The 21,502-nt window shown below is 44.3% G+C and overlaps 1 long non-coding RNA gene across 1 annotated transcript; it reads right to left on the reverse strand.

Moving 5' to 3' along the window:
- Positions 1-323: 323 nt before the first annotated feature.
- LOC149338431 (uncharacterized) lies at positions 324-16,042 on the reverse strand. The gene is made up of 4 exons (XR_016283734.1): positions 15,970-16,042; positions 14,274-14,334; positions 14,059-14,213; positions 324-1,430 (listed from the first exon to the last, which is right to left on the reverse strand). It is a non-coding gene; the product is annotated as an uncharacterized LOC149338431 (long non-coding RNA).
- Between the last annotated feature and the right edge of the window lie 5,460 nt (positions 16,043-21,502).

Below are 21,502 nucleotides of genomic sequence, written 5' to 3' on the forward strand. Positions count from 1 at the left end.
CTTTTTCTGTCATTTTACAGATCTTTTCTGTTTTCGACTAACAGAGAATTTCTGTTAAGACGATAGAAATTTTCTGTTATTGTATGTTTTCTGTTTTTACTTTTTCTGTCATTTCACAGGGTTTCTTGTTGGCAATTAACAGAAAATGTCTGTGAGGATGACAGAAATTTTCTTTTTACTTTTTTCTGTCATTTCACAGGTTTTTTCGATTTGCTGCTAACAGAAAAATTCTGTGATGTTCCATTTTCTCTTACCATATTTTCTGTCATTTAACAGCTTTTTTTTCATGACTAAGAAATTTTCTGTGAAGCTCCATGTTCTGTCATTTCGCACACTTTATTTCTTTCACATCATCTTTTAATGACTGACATAAAAACAGATACAGAACATTAGGACTGCTGCCACATTTCAATAGAATAAAATATTTCACCGCTTTTAAACAATCACAAGCAAAGGCAAGTGAGTATTCAAGAATATTGGAAAATATGCAGTGTTAAACAATGCAATCATGGCTGATATTTTACTATACAGTAATATCTTTCAGCATCACTGAATTAAGTTAAACGGTAGGAGGGTGGCCAAAGAAAAAAAGAAACGATGCCCTGCCTGCACTACAGGCATACAGTAAAAAACATGCAAAATATGCAGTAATGGCAAGTAAAGTAGAAACGAAACCTATGCCTTTCTGTCATACAGAATGGCATGATTCACTCTAAAATAGTAATACAATACAATGAATACGACACGAAGTAATAATACCTGAACAATGAACACAACCAGTCACTAAACTAATGGCAAGAATACGCAAAAGGAGAGTATAGGAAAAATATGCTTTGCTCATGACTAGTGCTGCATTAAGCAGCAAGATGAAAGCAACAGGACATAACGGATGCCATGGGCTGTTTGCCTTATCACAGTTTAACTGCAAAACATTTTTTCACTCCAGTTAGTACGTCTTATCTTGAGACTACAATAACTTTAAAATGAAAAAAGTAACACAGACAAGATAGAAAGTAGTGCTACAATTCATACAACCAGCCACTGAAGTGTAACAGCAAGTATAAGCATAAATAAGGCATCTTAAGCAAATTGTGTCTTGCCTGACACTAGTACGAAATGAAGTGAGATAGAAGCAACAGGACATAAAGCATGCCACAAGCTGTTTGACTTATCAGTGTAACCATGTAACATTGATTCTCTATACATAGTACATCCACTCTTGTGACTACTGCATAATAAGTCATGCCACAGGCTGTTTGGTTTATCACAGCGTACACAAAATATTGATTTAAAAAGTTGTCAAATTTCAGAACAGTTAAAAGTCAAAGTCTTGCATTATGAGGGAAGGAACTTTTGAAGAGGGGCAGTGTTGCTTCTTCTTCAAGTGCTCTGCCTTCGTTCCCCGGACAGGATTCACAGCTGCAATGGTCCTGAAACAAGGACAGAACATTGTTACTCCTCGGACAGTGAGCATATCTATACTGTCTTCAAAGAAATAATAAACATTGCAAGAAGACTGCACCCCTCCACCTACCCCAAAATTTAATTCCTTTGTAGCCCACATTTCAGTTTCATTGTGTGCACTAGTGAATATATCCAGTAGTCTTTAGTACTCAGTACAAAACCAGACTTCAAGCCAAAATAAACCTTTCCTAAATGTTCACTTTAATAAGGTTTTTAACAACCATAGTGTTTTGTTACTTGCGTGAAAGCTTCTCACTGAACTCCAACACTAGTTTTTAAAGGGATGCAAAAACAACTCCATGAAACCTGTTGTTCTTGGGAAAAATTCATTCTGTCTGCATTTTCCCAATTTGTTGCACGCCGCGGTGGCTCAGTGGTTATGGTGCTCGGCTGCTGGCCCGAAAGACGTGGGTGTGATACCGGCCGCGGCAGCCGAATTTCGATGAATGCCAAATTCTAGAGGCCCGTGTGCTGTGCGAATTCAGTGCACGTTAAAGAACCCCAGGTGGTCGAAATTTCCGGAGCCCTTCACTACGGCGTCCGTCATGGCGTAAGTCGCTTTGGGACGTTAACCCCCAATAAACCGAATCAAACTATTTTGTTGATGTCAGTGTGGCAGCGAAAAAAATGCATTTATTTCTGAGAAAACTACATTTAGAAATTTGCCGGTCACTAAATTCAAATTCTGATGTATACGCCGAAAAGGACTTCATGACCACATTTGGAAGTTAGTTGCGGGGCTGCTTAGGGCCTTGTTATCTGCACCCAGAAATCTGACGTGTCAGTAGATTGCAGTCTACTTAGAAAATGAGGCAATGATGACAACACCTGAACTTTGTTTCTTCATTTTATGTAGCTTGTAAAAGCACCATTTCAGTCTCCTTGCAATCAGACAGTAGCCTCTCGACAAACTTCAGTTTCCATTCAATGTTCCTTCAAAGCGCTCTCTGACACCAGAGTAGCAATGTCTATGTATGCACAGGCCGAATCATCAGCATGCCTATTTTGTGCCACCCGAAAGTACAGCCGTAAGCAAAAATCTTTTGACAGGTAATAAGTAAGTTTGCCGCACATATTGACGTGCTTTGTCTTTACAGAGATTCAGATGCATGACGAGGGATATGCACATTTTAGTGAAGATGGAATTAACAGAACTGAGCAGAGGCTTGTTTGTATTACTAATGCCCAACTAGTGATACGCAAGTCTAAAATGAGGTCTAGTGCTGCAGAGCAAGCTGTTACGTGAATGTGACCTTACCCTCTTAAATCTGCACTCAGCTTCCACTGTCCAAGAATAGTGCAAAGTGCCTGCTGCCCTGAGTAAAAAACTTTTCTGACCACAACCTCAAGCAATAACCCAGCTAAAGACACATGCAGAATGCACACAAAATATTCTCTGTAGGCAGAATCAAAACAAAATTAAGCAATAGCTTCGAATAAAACTTTTCGTTGAGCACTGGAAGTCGCACATATTCAGTGCTGTAGCATTTTCCCCATACGCCGCTAGTACGGCTCACATGCAGGCCTCAACAATGCAAGTACTAACAGTCTTTTTCAGTATCCTGGCTTATGCTCAGTTTGAACTGGGCTGCAAGGAAAAGGTACTTTCACTATCGCGCATAGCAGTCCTCGAGGCTAGTCAACACAGCTGAGCGTGTCTGTACAGCATCCTGGGCTTCTCACTCCTTCCACATATAAATTCCCCCCAACAGATGCACTTTGGAAGAAATATGTGCGGCTTACAGCGCACCCATCAAGAAAGCTTCATGTCAAATGCAGCAATAACAATGCTGTATCTCTCATCAGCAATCCTCACGTAATTGACTGAGGAGCCAGTTTATTGAGGCACACATAGCGAGGTATATGCCACAACAATATGCAATGCTGTATGCATGGGTTATCTTACATAGTATACAATTCAAGACTGTAGGCTCAAATACCGCAAAAAGGAAGTCTTCCAGTCGACGGCACCAACCAACCATTACGATGTTGTGGTTATTTTGGCTAATTTGTGGTTTATCCTTTCCCTTTGCCAGCTGGTGTGATGGATTAGCAAGTGCATGGGAATTAACAATGAAGTCGTCAGAATCATTCAACACCATAGGGGCATTTGCTGCTGCATTCTTCAGTTGTATCCAGCTATAGTCACAATATGAAGCATTGCCTAACAGTTCACGCTCAAATGAATGCAAATCAAAATACAAAAGAGAAAAAACCCAAACTTCCCATTAGCAGTGAACCTGTCTCCGACAAGTGGGAGCAATGCCAGCCTTAGGGGAGGGTGACCGGTGCAATCGCACAAGACGTCACCAAAATGGGGATGCTGAGTTGCCCTGTGGGTGTCGTGCTACATCCTCCCATCCTCTACCCGCCTTCCCTCTGTCCCTTGACCTTCGAAAGAGACATTTCCAGAGCTCTTCAGAATGAGGGAGACAATATGTATGCCTGAAGCATGGCAAAATGAGTGCATAACTTGCTACTGTAGAGGGTTGCAAAGGGTGCATGCACCTTACAGACGCGGCATAGTTTCAGGTGTCGTTTGTTGCGGGCAGGACCATCTAAATGACATTCTTTCCACCTGTAAGCTCTGCTGAGGCAGAAGGGAAAAGGGTAGGGGAGGACAGTTGTGCTTAGAGAGCTTTGTCAGTTCACTGCTTAGCCCTTGTCCCGTCTCAGTTGTGCAGATTCTTTCCATCTTTGAACTTAATACTGCCTTCAGCACGCCCTGTGCATTATCTAAATCTGAACACATCTGACTGTGTCAAGCTGCATTGCCTTTAATGGTGGTAGGAAATAATGTGTGCACCATTTCTCTCCCTTTTGCATGCTCTGCTCTGTGAGAATTTCATTATAGCTAGTTCTTTTAGGCACCCAGTGCTGCAGAGCAGCACTGCTTGATTTTAGGCGTTAATTACAGACCTAAATGTAGACTGGGCTTTTTGCTAATCATCATATTTGAGATTCACAGGATTTTGGACTGTGAGCCCATAGTTACTGTGAGCCCATAGTTCCACATATCCAACTGGAAAAAGGTTTCAATTTTCCTGTCACCCAATTTAACGCTATCAAAATTTTGTTATGCTGGCTTTTTTGTAGTCACTATTAAAAGCGGAGCAGGCAACACTAAAACATCAGCTTCATGAGCTAAATAATGGTTTCAAAAGAAGCGGAAATGCCCTGGGAAGGCCAGTATCGTGAAACACAGCGACCCAGAGAAGAGAGATTGCATGAAAAGTGGGACAGGTGGAGTGTGCTCATGGTTCTAGGAAACTAACGCACAACTTAAAAGTCTGGATACCACTTCTCTGCTGCTTCACGGATATGTACACCAACGTAACACATGTTGACTACGACAACACCAAAGTAAATCCGGCCGGTCCCGTCCATGACCGAATATTACAACCATTCAAGACATTTTAGTGGTTATTGCAGGGGCAGATTCATGGGTGCAACTGGAAGGGGGGATTTGAAGGAGGGGGGTGGGGTACATTAGAACCATGTATTCCTTGAACATTTTTCATCTAAGAAATGAGGTCCAACATGGCTGTTATTTAATATTTTCCAGTGGGAATCCTTTCCTTTTAATCAATTTCTCCTAGGTGAGCATTACCATATATCCAAACAAGGTTTCTCAAAGACACCTCAAAAACAACAGTCTTCAGTGGACACTGGATATTTAACTTATTAAGTCAGGGTATTCTGTTTCTGCTGCAAGCTCTTTGACAGGGATCCCATGTAATCACCAGCGGCAACGGGAGAAAATGACTGGAGGCACATGGCACAGATTCTTAGAAGCCTCGAATATTTGACAAATCACTTCGCACCATACCAAGCTTGCACAGAGGCAAGTCTAAGAATGAAGCATAGCAAATGCACTGACAAGGAGCATGAACTCATCATGGCACAAGCGAAGAAACTCTTCAAGAATGTCTTAGAGCACCTCATCAAGATAAAAAGCATACACGATATTTCATGGCTGTTCAGACTGGCTTTTTGCAATCTGTGAGGAGCCAGGGCAAAAAAAATGACAACAGACTACACAGAAGGAGAACCACATGGACTGAAGCACTGAATGATCAACTTTTGTACAGTTTCCTGTCAGCACACATGGCAAAAAAAGGTGAAACCATATGAGGAGATACCCCGACACAATGTGACAAGTGGTTTTTTTAGTCTGAAAAAACAGAGGGAATACGCCAGTAAGCATCTGCACAGCTGTTTCTAGGACACAGCAGAAAAGCAAAGTTAGTGAAGAATGGCCAACAAGGAACATGGAAGAAACCAGGGTGGAAACAAGTGCACAAGACATGGTCTTGAAAGCTAAAACCAATAAAAGTGATAAAAACGTCACAGGCCAATGAATAACAGGGCAAAAGGCTAAAAAGATTAAAGTCGCAAGAGTGACAATGAGGTCAAAGACCAAATGCAAAAACCAGAAGTGGTGAAGGCAAAAAATAAAAAATAAGACCGAAGGCCGAGGGTGCACATGGTGAGACAAGTGTTGCATATATAAAAACTGGTATTGCATGACAAATAGGCTGGTACTTTTTCAAATAGTGAAACTGAAGGTTTCCTTATGCACTGGTCCTTCATTGCCAGTACCTTGCCTGCTTTTATGATTTCACAAGCCAGTGAGTTTTTGTTCTTCGCTATGAATTCCATTCTTTGAAATTCGGATAAACGTCCTGTTTCCAAAATTTTACAGTTCCGACAGTGAATGCCAAGATGGCAGCATTACTCATTATCAGAAAAAGAACTAGCCTACCTGCCATCCAATGCCTGGTTTTAGCTACACAACACTTGTCTCATCATGTGTATCCTGGGCCTTCAGCAGTATTTTTTTTTAATTTTTTGCCTTCACCACTTGCTCCTGGTTTTACACTTCGTCTTTTTCCTCATTGTCAAATTTTATCACTTTTAACGTTTTAGCTTTTTGGCCTGTTACTTGCTGCCCTCTGAGCTCTTTATCTCTTCTATCACTTGTAACTTTCAAGAGCATGTCTTATTTTTTCACTTGTTTTCATCGTGGTTTTTGGCATGTTTCTTGTTGGCCATTCTTCGCAACCTTTGGATTTTTGCTGCTTCATAGATACAGCTGCGCAAATTCTTGCTGGCCCATTCCCTGTCTTTACAGCCTAAAAAAATCTGCTTGTCGTATGTTTTTGTCTTATTTTGGTGTTCCGTGATACAAGCTTTCATATCAAATGGACCTTGCCTAGCTTTTTTCGTCGTGTATCTGACGGCTAGGAAGCTGCACAAATAGCTGTCCCCGTTTCTTCTGATATAAAAGTTGGCAGTTCAGCATCCACGTTGCCGCCTTCTGTGCAGCTCTTTGCCCAACAGAAAGTGTTGCTCTAGCTTTTCACTGTAAACAATGAAAACTTTCTGCGATTACCTGAGCTTCTTGGTGAATACGATAGAGTCATGAAAGAGCATTTTGGGTGTGTGCCAGATGTGGCAGATCACTACTGCAGCAAAACAAATTAGAATAAAATATTTCACGTGATGGTGAAGAATGTGATCAAGCATTTCACAGAAAATGAAATGACTGAAGTGAGTGCTTTTTTGCCTCTGATGCCTCCCTTCTGGCTAGCAATTTCATGAGTACTAGAAAAGGAATGTGTACTATGGTGGCAAAGATACCTTGGTGAAAAGTGCGTCATGCTGCGCCATCTAATGAGTATTGTTTTTTTTCCCCGTAACGCAAGTGCTTCTGGGGCACTGCAACAGCAACAACTGGCTCTCTTGGATAAGTCGGGAGCTCACTCTATGCGACTGTTTCTTACCAAATAAGCACTTTATCAGTCCTTTCATTACTGGGATCTTGTTGCTGCCACTTCTCTTTGAATAACTATACTACTTGTGTCAGAAGAGTTGAAATCTGGGTTAGTTGGTACATTATACTTAAGAAAAACCAGCCAAAAAGACGGGGACAAAGGAGAGACGAGGCACACACAACGACTGGACTATCAACTGTGCTTTATTGAAAAAACAGCCTCCAAGAAAACCCAACAGAGCATGCGCAGCTCAACGGCACCGCAAAACCAGCACAAAAAACAACAACAGCGATCTCGTAAGATAGTCAAACTGCGGTGTCAACGGGACAAGTAACCTAATTCTTTCTGCATCAACGTGATAGAAGCCGTGCTAACACAGTTATCTCCATGATTGCTAATGTGAAATGCTTCGAGGATTTCCCGCTCAACCTTACGCTTGCCTCTACCGAGAAAAGTGACATTGGAAAACAACGGGTAGCACCCGCAATCGCGGCAATGGCGAGGCAAGTTTGCTCCGTCAGCCGGAGTCAGAGAGTTATGGTGCTCTCGTAGCCTTTCATTTATACACCGGCCAGTTTGGCCGATGTAAACTTTTTCGCATGTCAGCGGAATCTTATAAACCACCCGTGTCGCACAAGGAACATAGCAGTTTTGATGCCGCGTCGAACAAACAGGTGGTCTAGTTCTGCCACGCGCGACACGTGAACAAAGGCTTGAAAGTTTGCAAGGAGCAGAAAAGATAACATTGACACCTTGTCTTGCAGCAACTTTTTTGATGTTGTGGGAAGCCCCATGCACATAAGGCATCACCTCAAATTTTCTTCTTTCAGCCCTAGTAGGGTCAGCCACCTTTTCGTCACGGCTCTTAATTCTTTGCAGCAACGACTCTGCCACAGCATTCAAAAGCGGTTTTGGGAAACCGGCCTCTTGCAAACGCTTAACCTGGTTGTCGAAACTTGACTTCATGCTATGGTGGCAACTCTTCTGCAGAGCATTGCGAAAACAGCTCATGGCAATCCCTCTCTTGACGACTTTTGAGTGTGCAGACGAGTACGGTAATAAAGCCTTCTCACTGCTAGGTAAAAAACACCAGCATACATGGCCATCGTCACGAAAAGTTAGTTGAAGTTCTAAAAAACGAATCGACTGGTTAGCGGGTAGTTCAAAGGTAAAAGAAAGGGAGCTTGAGCAAGCTTTAAAATCTTCTAAGACATTTTCTACAACCTCATGCAAGGAGGTTCTACAAAATTTTTTTAGCAAAGTTTGACAACACACTTTTAGGCTCTTTTCTTGACAAACGAGTGTGCAAAGTTTTTAGATATGTTGACGATTTCTTGATAATGTTAAATCTTTCACCGACTGACTTCTTGCATGAGGTTGTAGAAAATGTCTTAGAAGATTTTAAAGCTTGCTCAAGCTCCCTTTCTTTTACCTTTGAACTACCCGCTAACCAGTCGATTCGTTTTTTAGAACTTCAACTAACTTTTCGTGACGATGGCCATGTATGCTGGTGTTTTTTACCTAGCAGTGAGAAGGCTTTATTACCGTACTCGTCTGCACACTCAAAAGTCGTCAAGAGAGGGATTGCCATGAGCTGCCACCATAGCATGAAGTCAAGTTTCGACAACCAGGTTAAGCGTTTGCAAGAGGCCGGTTTCCCAAAACCGCTTTTGAATGCTGTGGCAGAGTCGTTGCTGCAAAGAATTAAGAGCCGTGACGAAAAGGTGGCTGACCCTACTAGGGCTGAAAGAAGAAAATTTGAGGTGATGCCTTATGTGCATGGGGCTTCCCACAACATCAAAAAAGTTGCTGCAAGACAAGGTGTCAATGTTATCTTTTCTGCTCCTTGCAAACTTTCAAGCCTTTGTTCACGTGTCGCGCGTGGCAGAACTAGACCACCTGTTTGTTCGACGCGGCATCAAAACTGCTATGTTCCTTGTGCGACACGGGTGGTTTATAAGATTCCGCTGACATGCGAAAAAGTTTACATCGGCCAAACTGGCCGGTGTATAAATGAAAGGCTACGAGAGCACCATAACTCTCTCAACCCGGCTGACAGAGCAAACTTGCCTCGCCATTGCCGCGATTGCGGGTGCTACCGTTGTTTTCCAATGTCACTTTTCTCGGTAGAGGCAAGGGTAAGGTTGAGCGGGAAATCCTCGAAGCATTTGACATTAGCAATCATGGAGATAACTGTGTTAGCACGGCTTCTATCACGTTGATGCAGAAAGAATTAGGTTACTTGTCCCGTTGACACCGCAGTTTGACTATCTTACGAGATCGCTGTTGTTGTTTTTTGTGCTGGTTTTGCGGTGACGTTGAGCTGCGCATGCTCTGTTGGGTTTTCTTGGAGGCTGTTTTTTCAATAAAGCACAGTTGATAGTCCAGTCGTTGTGTGTGCCTCGTCTCTCCTTTGTCCCCGTCTTTTTGGCTGGTTTTTCTTAAGTACTTGTGTCACTTTGATGCCCATTCTATTTATGTCCCTTGGACTGGTTGATTTATTAAAGAAATTTTAATCAGACATATAATATCTATGCTTCGCTTATGCCTGCACTTTTAGAAGAGGAGCTGAAGGTGTCAGCATTTTCAGTTCATGTAACTAAACTCATCTTTCAGTGGCAAGCCTCTTTGCTTTTCTATATTTTAAACCGTACTATCTGCTTGCAAAGTCGTGCACCGTGACCTTTGGTGGCATTGTGGTGGCGACTTCCGGGTGCCGCTATTGGTTTGCAGTATCCCTTCAGGCTACAGCTATCTAAGGGCACAGCTTGCGGTAATGTACTGTAAAGCACAATTTTGTTTTACAATTAGGCTTCCCTCTGAAAAATACCGAAAAAAAATTGCAATGTAAAAAGGTAATATAAACAAAAGGAAATAATGAGAGGCTTTGCAAGTATGGGCCTCAGCAAGGGCTCACACAAGGTGCGGTAAGGTCGTCCCTGAGGCAACGTGATACTGCCAAAATTACCTGGCATTGTCGCAATGTTGCAGGGGTTACACTTACTGAGAGGCTGGGACACATCTTAAGGTGGTACTTGTGAATCACTGTGTATTTTGAGGGACTGTTCTGCTACCGTATACGCCTGTGCACACAGACTGGGAAGCTACTGGCAAAGCATTGTTTGGTAACTGTCATCACTGATTACTTAGTTAAATATGGGGTCCTTCACTCCATGCAAGGGCACTGGCATGAAAGCTACAAACTGCTGGAAATGAAAAGTTGCATGTCATTCAGAGATCTGCCCTTGCCCATTGTTTATGAGAAATTGGACGCATACCAAGCACACTTCCCTCTTTTCCGCATCTCTGGAGGCATCTGCATATATCATATAGTGTAAAAAGAATTTTTTCCATCTTTTTCTTCTTTCGTCCTTCCCGCAGCACAATGTATCCAACACAAGCCTAGCTAAACTCTCCGCTTTTCTAATTTCCGCTTTTCTTTCGCTGCAGTGTCTAAAGATACACCTCAAAGACTGTTCATTCTCACTGAGCGTATGGAGGATGTAGCTGCCAGCCCATGGCTAAATCTCATCCAACATGATAGTGGATGCTGCCAGCCAGTGCACTACTGCTGCGTGAACACTCTTCTCTGCGAAGCATTTGCAAGTTGCATGCCACATATTGTGACTTGTGAGGAGTTTCAAATGGAAGTTTTCCCGTTCTTATATCGCCGGCTGTCATTCAGATGAAGTAAAACAAACCCAGCTCTCACAAAAAATCCCCGATATATGTCTTCACACCCGGTTGCACGTGCATATATATAGCACTACCATCGCTCGCACCAGTTCACATATATAAGCAGCAAGCTACGCGGCGTGCACCAGCAGCTTGGTGCTTTCGCACTGGTCTTGTAATCTGTCAGCTCTGCTCATAATTTAAGCAAGTTATCACCAGCACTGAAGCGCAGCAGAATGCTTGCTAGATCGAGCGCCTATGCTCTGCACAGCACGCATATTCCTAGATGCACCTATCCGTATTACATAAGAAACATAATGCTAGCTCTTTTTTATCACCAGATATAATATTGGTTGGTTGGGTTGGTTCATGGGGTTTAATGTCCCAAAGCGACTAAGGCTATGAGAGACGCCGTAGTGGAGGGCTCCGGAAATTTCGACCACCTGGGGTTCTTTAACGTGCACTGACATCGCACAGTACACGGGCCTCTAGAATTTCTCCTCCAAAGAAATTCCAGCCGCCGCGGCCGGGATCGAACCCGCGTCTTTTGGGTCAGCAGCCGAGCACCATAACCACTGAGCCACCGCGGCGGCCTGATATAATATTCATCTTTAAAATATTTATATTATGCCTCACAGCAATGCAAAAGCAATAGTATGGGGAATTTATTTACAGCGTTGACCTAGGTGACTCGAAGAGATACTCCACCACAATACACAAGAACATTGTGGAGGAGCAACCACAAAGCAGGAAGCATGTACAGACCACTTCCGGGCCAACATTGATATTTGTGAGGGGAATACAAGGAAAGTGCCTAGCTCGCTGCTTGGTCTTTCAGGCGGAAATTTGCACATGTTGAGTGGTTCGAGCTTAGCATGAGCCAATGGGCCCCTCTCAGCCAATGCCACACACCACACGTGTATTTGGAGCACTGATCCTGCAAACGCACTCAGCTTCGACTGAGGGACAGCGGATCGTCGCATGTAAACAAACCTTCAAGTTCACATAGCGGACTTCAGCGCACAACAGAAAAGCACACATGTGCACCATGCTGAATGGAAATAGCCAGGAATAATTTTGCAGTTCACACACCCTAATCAAACGACATGTGGTGAACGGTGCAACCGGAGAACATGGTGTTTGTCATGCGATCAAGCAGTTCATTGCATGGAGCTCTCAGATTATGTGCGCCATACACCAATTGGCCCATTCCGGGCAGTGAGTAAACATTCTTGAGCCCAAGGTATGACTAATCCTCATAGAATTCAAAGGAGAACTATGAGAGTAAATCGAGCAGACTGCCAGGCAAGAATCAAATGGCCGGACTTTGAAAAAGTCCGATTTGTCCGATGTATTTGGAAAAAAAATGCTCCGGGTCTACCCAACGTACTAAGGGGAGGAAATGCAACGGGTCCATCCGGCGTACCTTTAGCCACAGCCTCCTCTCGCAGTCAGGAGTGAGAGCACACCATACAAAAATTTCACTGCTCTATTTAATAACCCCATTGTGAGTTATATAAACAAAAGACTTAGCAGATGAATGCAATTCCAAAAAATGCTGGAGCTAAAGAAGATTATTTTTTGACAGAACTCACAAAATGACTGCTAACGTGAACAAGGAAGCCTCATTGACTTAGTGTGCTCATAACATTGGCTGCAAAAATGAAGCACTGTGGTTGCAAAGGCTTGTACACTTACACCATGATTCCAGTCATGTTGACTGACATGATAAGTACAAACACCATGCATGACCCGCCACTAAACCAGGGTGTCAAGCAAGCTACTTTCTTCCAGTTCCCTGACTTTTCCATGGTTTCCCCGACTATCTAAGTCAAAATCCTCTGAATACTGAACAGACGGGAAAACACAGTGGCCAATGGTAATGTACAGTATACGTGATCTATTCACAGCAAAAAAACTCTATACTGAAACTTCAAAAGCTGCAATCAAAATAGGTTTGCTCTCATTTGAGGCAGCTGATTTCTTCTTGAAGAAAGTCCAGCTTCAATGCGACTTATGAAGCTATCTTTGCTTTTTCTGTTCCATTTCTCTAACACAAATGGTTAACATAACCTTTATTCTTCTGAGCATAAGTTGTCTCCACTATAAGTGTGTTCATATTTCAAATTTTTATTTTAAAGTGCAGAGTATTAAAAATTGGCTTAGATTACAAGACAAATGTGTTTCCACATAATACAGCAATGAAAAGCACCAGACATTGGACAAATATTTAAATCCTCATCAATTATCCTATCCGAACACCGATTAAGCATCACAAAATACAAAAACAAAATACAAAATATAGCATACCCTCCAAATAACGCCAGAACCACATCAGCTGCCAGAGCTCAAGATCAAAGAAGCTCCAGCAGCCGTAGTGTAAATGCGATCAAACCATCACAAAGTTCATCGCAGTTACATGAACACAAGTCCTCGTACTTACTAATAGCAAAAGAATGCTGACAATTTCTGCGAAGTACCATCTACGACGTCAAATCCATCAAATCTGCATGGCGACACATTCAAATCAATCCATAAACAATGGATAGTTACATGGCCACAAAAGGGTTACTGGCATTACATGCACATATGCACTCTTCAGTAAATCCTCTCCCCCAGGTGCTGTGCTCCTCTGGACAAGTATCTATGACCCCTATGAGCAAGCAACGTGTATGACTTACACCAAAATAGCCATATACTGCTACATAATCTCAGAAGCAATATAGTACCATGTACCCCTTCCAACCCTTTCATATTAGTGACTGGGCGCCATGCAATGCAGGTAGTATAGCCATAATCTGTGAAGAAGTGGTTGAAGATCAACTCCACAAAAAATAGTTTTATCTGTCTTTCCTTTCCACAGATTTATTTTTTCAGAGCGCTATTTTACCAGCTGCATTAACCAAGCAGCAGCAGCAGCAGCAAAATTTCACTCCATAGCTGATTCGTTGCCTGGGTTCAGCAAACATTTTCTTACTTCTTTAAAAATTGCTTTTGCACTTTGTTAGCATTTTCATAAAAAGGTCTTATGATAAAGTGGTATGTACCTATAACTTTTATTATCACTGCGTATTTGAGAAGTGGCAAAACCAAAACAAGAAAGGTTACCACAACTCAGTTAACAAGCGAGATAGGTACTTACTGCTGTGTGAACTCCAGGCAGAGGCTTTTAAGGCACATTTAAAGCAAAGTGCACCAAAAACATGAGCTTGAAAGCCTGGCATGGGTTGGTTGCGTGCATCACTGGCAGGGTGTCGATGCATATGGTGAAGCGCCTCGCAGTAAGGAAACTGCCTCCTGCACAAACAAGTTTTAAATCAGGAATGCTCGCCCGAGTGCGGTACCACAGAGTTATACCTTTTGCAATGATTAAAGGAGAACATGGCATGTCCTCGATGTCGTCATCACTGGCAGATCACTGGCATAAGAGGGAATTAAATGCGTATAAGAATTGTCTACTAAAGTAGCACCATGTGAAAGCTGCAACTTTAAACCAGTTACAAATAAGCATGCAGCAGAGTATAAGCATAAATAAGTCATTTCTGCGCTTGCTCAGGCTCTTATTTTTCCCAACAATGCGTGGTGAAATGCTTTGGAGTGTATACAAATAAGCGTCAACCACATATAAAGGCCCTAAAAATCAGCATAGGCATTTACAAGTGCTGGATTATCTACAATACATAAACACTGCACCGTTTTAGTCAAATGCAGCCCAAGAACACAGTGTAAATGCCTCTCAAGAGCAAAAGAGGCCCTCCATCGAGTGTTGCCAAGAGACTGTCCTAGCACTGCAGTTGATCCGGCAGACCGGTAGTGAATAACGTTGCACCTGCCAGCCCCCTCAAATGTCACACTACTAGGTCACAGGGGAATTATTTAACATAAGTAGAGCGCAGCTTGCGTTTTATCTCAAGCAACCGAGCAAACTGTTTGTAAATGACTACGTTTTAAGCACATAGTACGAGGTACTAAGGTGCGCAGTCGTCGTGATCGGAACAGTGCTGCGGAAAGTTCGAGCTCGCGTAGTGAATGCTGAATGGTGTACTGTTATCTCGAAGCGCCCATTTAGCGAGTACACGAACTATTTACTAAAGAAGCACCAGAAAAACGCAAGCAGCAGATATCGTATTCAACAGCCACAGAGCCCAAGCAGACACGCGCGGCACGGTTGTGGGCGGGCGGATGTATGGATGGTAGTGGCTTAACCCTACGTATCGGGCGGTGGCTCGCGCCTCCAGCCTAGGATTCCACCCCCCCCCCCTTTTTAATTTGTATTTTAATATGCATAATTTGGCCATCTTTCATAAAGTTACTCCTCCCTTGACCTATTCCACGGGCTGGCCGAAGCGATGCGATTGACACTGGAGGATACGGACTGAGCTCGCGTGTCGAAGGCGCTCAAAAATCTCGAATGTCGGCTCCAATGACATCAGTGCCATTGAAAAACTTCCCTGTGAAAGCGCAAGTACGGCATTTGAAACGCCTGTGTAGAAACTTTTCAGCCTGCGTTGACCCGTGCAACGCTATTTCGGCCCAAAGATAAGATCAGTTAAATCTTACAAAATGAACACAATTACTGCATTACTTGTACCGGCATGAATAAACGTAAATAAAAATAAAAAGACACAACGTACACTTATGATCCTTTCTTAGACGAGAAACGAATTTGAAAATCCCGCGCTCTTTGACGTCCTCCTCCGCTAACCAATCGCGTACTTCCCTGGCCTAAAATTTCCCGCGCTTACTCACTCGGTTCTTTTAGGAGTGCATATCTCCAGACAAAGCAAACTTTGTGCATTTTCCCGCAAACTATCGCACTCTTCCGTGTTTCTCGCATGTGTTCCTTTCTCTTCCGCGCGCTGTGCACCTTTTGTGAGAGACAGTAAAGCAGCAGTGACGCATCGGCGGTGAAGCGGCTGTGGTGGGCACGCTCAATGTCCGCCGGCGATTTATCTTCACTGCCCTGTTCAACAGCAGTACAAGCCCGCAACAATACTCCCAAAAGACGACAAAAAGCGTATCATTCATGCCGGTAAAAATGCGCACCACTCACCTTGTGTGCGAACGGTCTGATCGGTGAAAATCACGGACACAGCAAGCCGGTATTATCCTAGCTCCCGGCTCACGTCCATGCCGTCCTCCATGATGCCGTCAATCGATGAATGCAGGATCGCAGCAAATAGTATTGCTTCTCATTCTGCGCGCTAATATTGCGCATAGAAACTTTTTGACGTTTAAAATATGTAACGTGATTGATGAAAAGTAGCAAAGGTTTTCCGGATCACTTTTTTGTGTAACGGCGGTGCTTACGTCACCAACTTTCGGTGATATGGGCGTGTTGCGGCTCCAAAAACAGAAAATTACTTTCTTTTGCGTGAACGTGTTTCTGTTAAGGGCGCAGAACAGATATTCTCTGTATGACAACAGAAAATTTCCGTAAAAATGCCTGTCATTTCACACACATTTCTTACAGTGTACGTCTTCCTGCTCAAGGTATCTGATGGAGGGGCGGAGGATCAAGTCGGTGGACAAGCTGCAGAGCGGTACGTCCTAAAGGAGGAACGTGAGTCAGCGTCAGAGCGACGCTGAAAGCTTCGGAGACTTCTGGTCATTGTCAACGGGACGTAGGAGGCTCAAGTCGGCGAGGAGCTGAAGGAGCCAGGCGACCGACGTGTCGTGGAGGTGCCAAGTCCGTGAGCTGCGGAAGGAACCAGGCGTCCCCGTTGAGGTTCAAGAGAAGAACCAGGAGACCAGCAAGTCAAACGAGGCAGGACAAGTCAGCGAGCTGCTGTGAGAGCCGGGGCTCAACTCAACTCATCCGCATCAAGGAGCCCGCTGTCGTCACTCAGGGCGACGTGACTACCGTGGCAGAGGAAAGCAACCTGCGAGGTAGGAGACCTTTCTGCTTCCTCCGAATTCACCATGTCGGTGTAGTGTTTTCGTGCTATAGATGATAGCACGGAAAAGGGAGATGGCTGCCGTGCGGTACGATCGGGAGGGCATGATGCGATGTTTGGAGACTGAGCGGAAGGCAGAACAGCTGCTTGAAATTGGCAAGTTGAAACTCGAAATTGAACTAGAAAGGATAAAACTTGCACAGATGCAATCTAAATTCAACCAGGGAACGAAATCTGATAGAGGGATGTTATTGGCAGCAGTTCAATGTTTTGACTGCATGGAATTTGGGCATCTAATGATTGCCTGTCCGAAATCGAAGCGAGAACAGCATGTTCCCGTATTGAGAGTGACCTGTGGGCCAATGGCTATAGGTGTGAAAGCTGCAGCGTTTAGGCAGCAGGGCCCAATCGGGTGTGCCGTGCCAGAAGAGATGGCTGAGGGCATAGGGGCGTTGTTCGCGCCTGTGAAGCTCTGCCTGTCAGAGCAAACTGAGATAAAGCAGACCCAGGAGGCACATGAGTGCATTGTTTGTGAACAGGAGTTCAGCATTGGGCCAGAACAGGTTGACGCAAACTCTGGGGCAGCTGTAATGCTCGACGAAGAGGTAGAGCAGGCACGAATAGAGGCAACACTCTTTTCAGGCGAAGGTAAGCTGGCTGCCAAAGATGAATCGGTTAGCCAGCCGGAGCTGACACTCTGCGCAGTGACAGCAGATGTAGCTGACGGTGTAGCGAAGTTGGTGACACCTGAGACGCACTCGCTGTTAGACCAGATAGAAAGAGAGCGGCTACATCAAGAAAATGAGAGAGCTGATTTGGAAGAGCATTTCAAAATTCGAGACAAATCTGAGACGCCGGTAGAGCTTGAGGCCAATTCGGTAGCTGCAAAAGTTTTTGCAGCAGATTGTGAGCTAACAACGAGCGATGAGGCTGCATTTGATGCCGAGGAAGGAAGGAATGCGCGTTTGATCACTGCAATAGTTTTCGAAGCTGATAAGGAATTGCAGGATTCGGATAATGCGTCTGTCCCTGTGGGTATCGACGTGGAGGAGACACAGTATGCTTCATCGCCAGAAGTGGGGAAGCAAGCTGGTGAAGGTAGTTGTCAGAAAAGAAGGCGTGACAGCACGATTTTCTTTGAAGCGAACGTCGGTGGGCAGTTGTACGAAGAGCTAGGGCTACTTGAATCTCGATGCAAAACTGCATGCGAAGTAGCTGATGAGAGGCCTGACCCTACTGCGAAACTCAAAAAAGGGGAGAATGCAGACGCGAGGGCAGTAGCAATCTTCGTGGCCCGCGAGGAGCAGGTGTGCTCTATTGATCCGACGGCGGCGGCAGCCTTTAGAACCGGTGTTTTCCCGGATAATTCGGAAGTTGGGTCCAGTCTTCTGGGCAAGGCTCAAAAGAAACAAGTGTTGTTTCGAGATGTAGGTGGCTAGAATTTATTTCTGCCAGTTTGGGGCACCTATCTGACATGGTGAATTCTGGAATGTGCAGATTGGTTTCCGGCCTTGTGTGTGCGGGTTGAAATATCCGCTGTGTGCGCGCATGTGTGCGTGCTGGTGTACTGACCGGACAGCCGGCGCATGTGTGCGTGTTGGTGGACTGACCGGACAGCCGACGTACGTGTGTGTGCATGCGTATGTACTTTTGTTGTTGGACACCGTGGCTGAACTTTAATGTCCCACTGACAAGTGTCTGTGTGACATTCTTGGTTGGGAGGAGTGAAGTTCGCGGTGCCGTGTTTTGTTTGCTGCATCCGGTCGCTTTATGGGAATGCCCATTAAGTCCTTTTTCTTAGGCCCTCCGTACAACCGCACAGAAAGGGGTCAGTGAACCCAGCGGGAGAAGGGAGGCGCCGAATGGCGGGGGATTACAGGAGACGTCAAACTCCCCTCATGGACTCAGTCGTTAGGCGGCATCCTGTGTGCACGTGTGTACGGCGAGGCTGACCCGCGCCACAGTGCGTGGCTCTTTGTACCATGTCTGCAGCGGCATGCTTTGACATATTGTCACGCTAGCTGCAGGCATGAGGAGCGCCGACGAGAAACAGATGAGTTGAAATGGCGTTCCTCGAACTTGGCGGCAACCGGACGTTGGGAAAGCGAGTGTTCGCGAAGCTCGCAGCGGGAAAGCATAATTATCCGAAATCGTGATGGTGGAAAGTGTGCATATGTGTACAGTGTCGCGATGAGTTACCTCCTTTCCCCATTCATTCATTGGTTGTGTTATTCTTTCCCCAACTGCTGATTTGTGGTATTTTCCTTTCCCCAATAAGTTATTGGGTGGATGTTTGTATAGTACTTGATTGGTTATTCTCCCACCGAGGGCGGGGACATGGGATTTAAAACCCGCTGCTTCGGCAGGACCGAGGGCTGGTTTCGTCACCTAGAACTGCGAGCCAGTCAAGTGTAAATATGTTTTCTCCTTGCTTGTATCCTCCTTTGTGCTTTTAATTGTTATAAAAGTTTAACCTCTCCAGAAGTGTCCTCTTGCAATGTGATTGAGCAAAACGAATCTGCAAGACGTCAAGAATCCTACAACAATCATCATTAACTAAATTTCCCTCTACGAGATCAAGAGGGAATCCCAACTGTCCCTTAAGGCCCTTTCTCTTGCGTTGAATTGCCTGTTGAAGCTCACAGGGTATGGCAAAGGCTCCTTTCCGAAGCCATGCACTGTGGGAAGCCAAGCTCTAAGCCGGCTTATAATGCAACGTGACTGCAAATGTAGGGTGAAAACTCATGCTGCAAGTGTTCCCTTTATGACTTAAAGCAGCTTCAAATGAGGCCGAACCTTTTGGTATAGCGTATAATAAAAGCAGTTATCACTTGGCAAAATTTCTATCCCGTGTACAGCAAGCAGTGGCAGGTGACGGCAGTTCTGCCACTTTGGCATATAGATAGATTCGCAGCACACTTCCAGATTTAATTGTGTAGTAGAGAAAAAAGAAAGCTCAAGACAAAAGCAATGGGCATGGGATACACACAAAGACACAAGCATCATTGTGTACAGGAAACATGAAAGAAAAAATTGGAGGAGACTCCTAAGCTCCGCCTTAAGTGCATGCCGGGATAGCGTAATGGGTTCATGCCCATGTATTCAAAATTGGTCATTCTCTACGTGACATTCATAGACACCTGGGAGACTTTACCAGTCATGGCTCAGTGGTGCAGAGGTCGAGTGATGCGCCACTGCACTGGGATGGTGGGTGCTGCCACAGATTGGGCTTGTGGACTCAGGTTTCTCTTCGCGAGCAACCGTTTGCGACCAACCACTAACTTAGCTGCCACCTACAGCAGTGAGCAGTTGCCACTATTAGGTGGGCAAGTTGGGATGACGCCACAAGCTTCCGTCACCTAGGTGGCCTACCTTCCTCCTTGGTTCCTTCTGCGGTTGCTTATCTGCGGTTGCTTCTGTGGTTCCTTATCGCTCATGCTCAAAAACGCCGACGACGATGCCGGATATCTGCGACACGAGCTCTTTCATACTATCGAGTTAAAACGAAGGAAAGCACATTTAATGAATAGTTGTTCTCCATAAACAAGTTTATAGGCACGTAAGAACGGAGGACTAGAAAAGAAAGGATTCATGGTGGCGAAAAAAAGAACGAAGACTTCCTGTGACTCTGACGACTCTCCATGCATAATATGGTTCAAGGCTTAGTTTGAGCTAGTCTAGAACCAAAATAAAGCTTTCTCCCTAAACATAGAACGAGCTTTCTCCAACGTTTCCGCGTTAATTTATTTCGTTGGATATGGTATTAATCGGCTTTCCGGGGGAACACTTCGTGGCAGCGAAACAACAGGTCATCTTTTAGGCTCGTCAGTAATTGTAAAGTGTCTGCCCAAGTTTTGCGCTGTACTTTTCTCACTATTTCCCAATAGCTCAATATCGCGCTTTACGGGAAATGAGTCTCTTTGTAGATGCAGCTGAAGGACTTTGATGCAGCGCAAGGAATTACATGAATCGTCATTGCCTTTAAGGAAGCTTAATAACGATACAAGAAATGTCTGTTCATCGAATTCATATCTATGAAGTACACAGAGGGCGACAAGGCACGCTGAAACGGATGGCTTCGAATTAATTTTAAGCATTTGGTTTCATGAGCAACAAAATTTTATTGAAGCGTTTTGGAACGATGAGCCATGTTTTCGGCGCGAAAAAAAAAATCTAAAGATCGAAAAAGAGTAGACACCATGGATGGCTGCATTTTATTTTTTTTTCTTTACAAGGGCCGGTGAAGGATTTGAACACATGAAAGGAGAGAGACAGGAGTGTGTGTACTCGAAAATATATGATTAAGCGCAGACAGCTAGGCTATGGTTGGTGGTTTGTAGCGCTATTATTCAGGTTTGCAGAGCGACCTCGCCGTCAAAAAAAAAAAAAATGCGATGTCTATGATGTCTCCTCTGCCTCTGTTCATGTGTGTGTTTTTTTTTTTGCGCGGAAAATAATTATTCCTAGTGTTAGACACCTCTAACTAGCGCAACTGTCCACGCTAAGAGCTTCCATATTTCACCTATTCCTAAAGGTGTTTCTTTTATATTTAAAAAATGCACTGCTTTGAACGTGCGCCAAAACAGAGGAGAGGAGCTAAAAAGAAAGGGTGAAGAGCTAACTAGTCCAGCCTTCTGCCGAGAATAAGCGGAGCCGCCGCTGTGGGGTTCAAGCCCATAGTTTCAAGTT

This window comes from Amblyomma mixtum, chromosome 6 (genome assembly GCF_055824585.1).
Source record: "Amblyomma mixtum isolate Tamu chromosome 6, ASM5582458v1, whole genome shotgun sequence".
Taxonomy (NCBI): Eukaryota; Metazoa; Arthropoda; class Arachnida; order Ixodida; family Ixodidae; genus Amblyomma; species Amblyomma mixtum.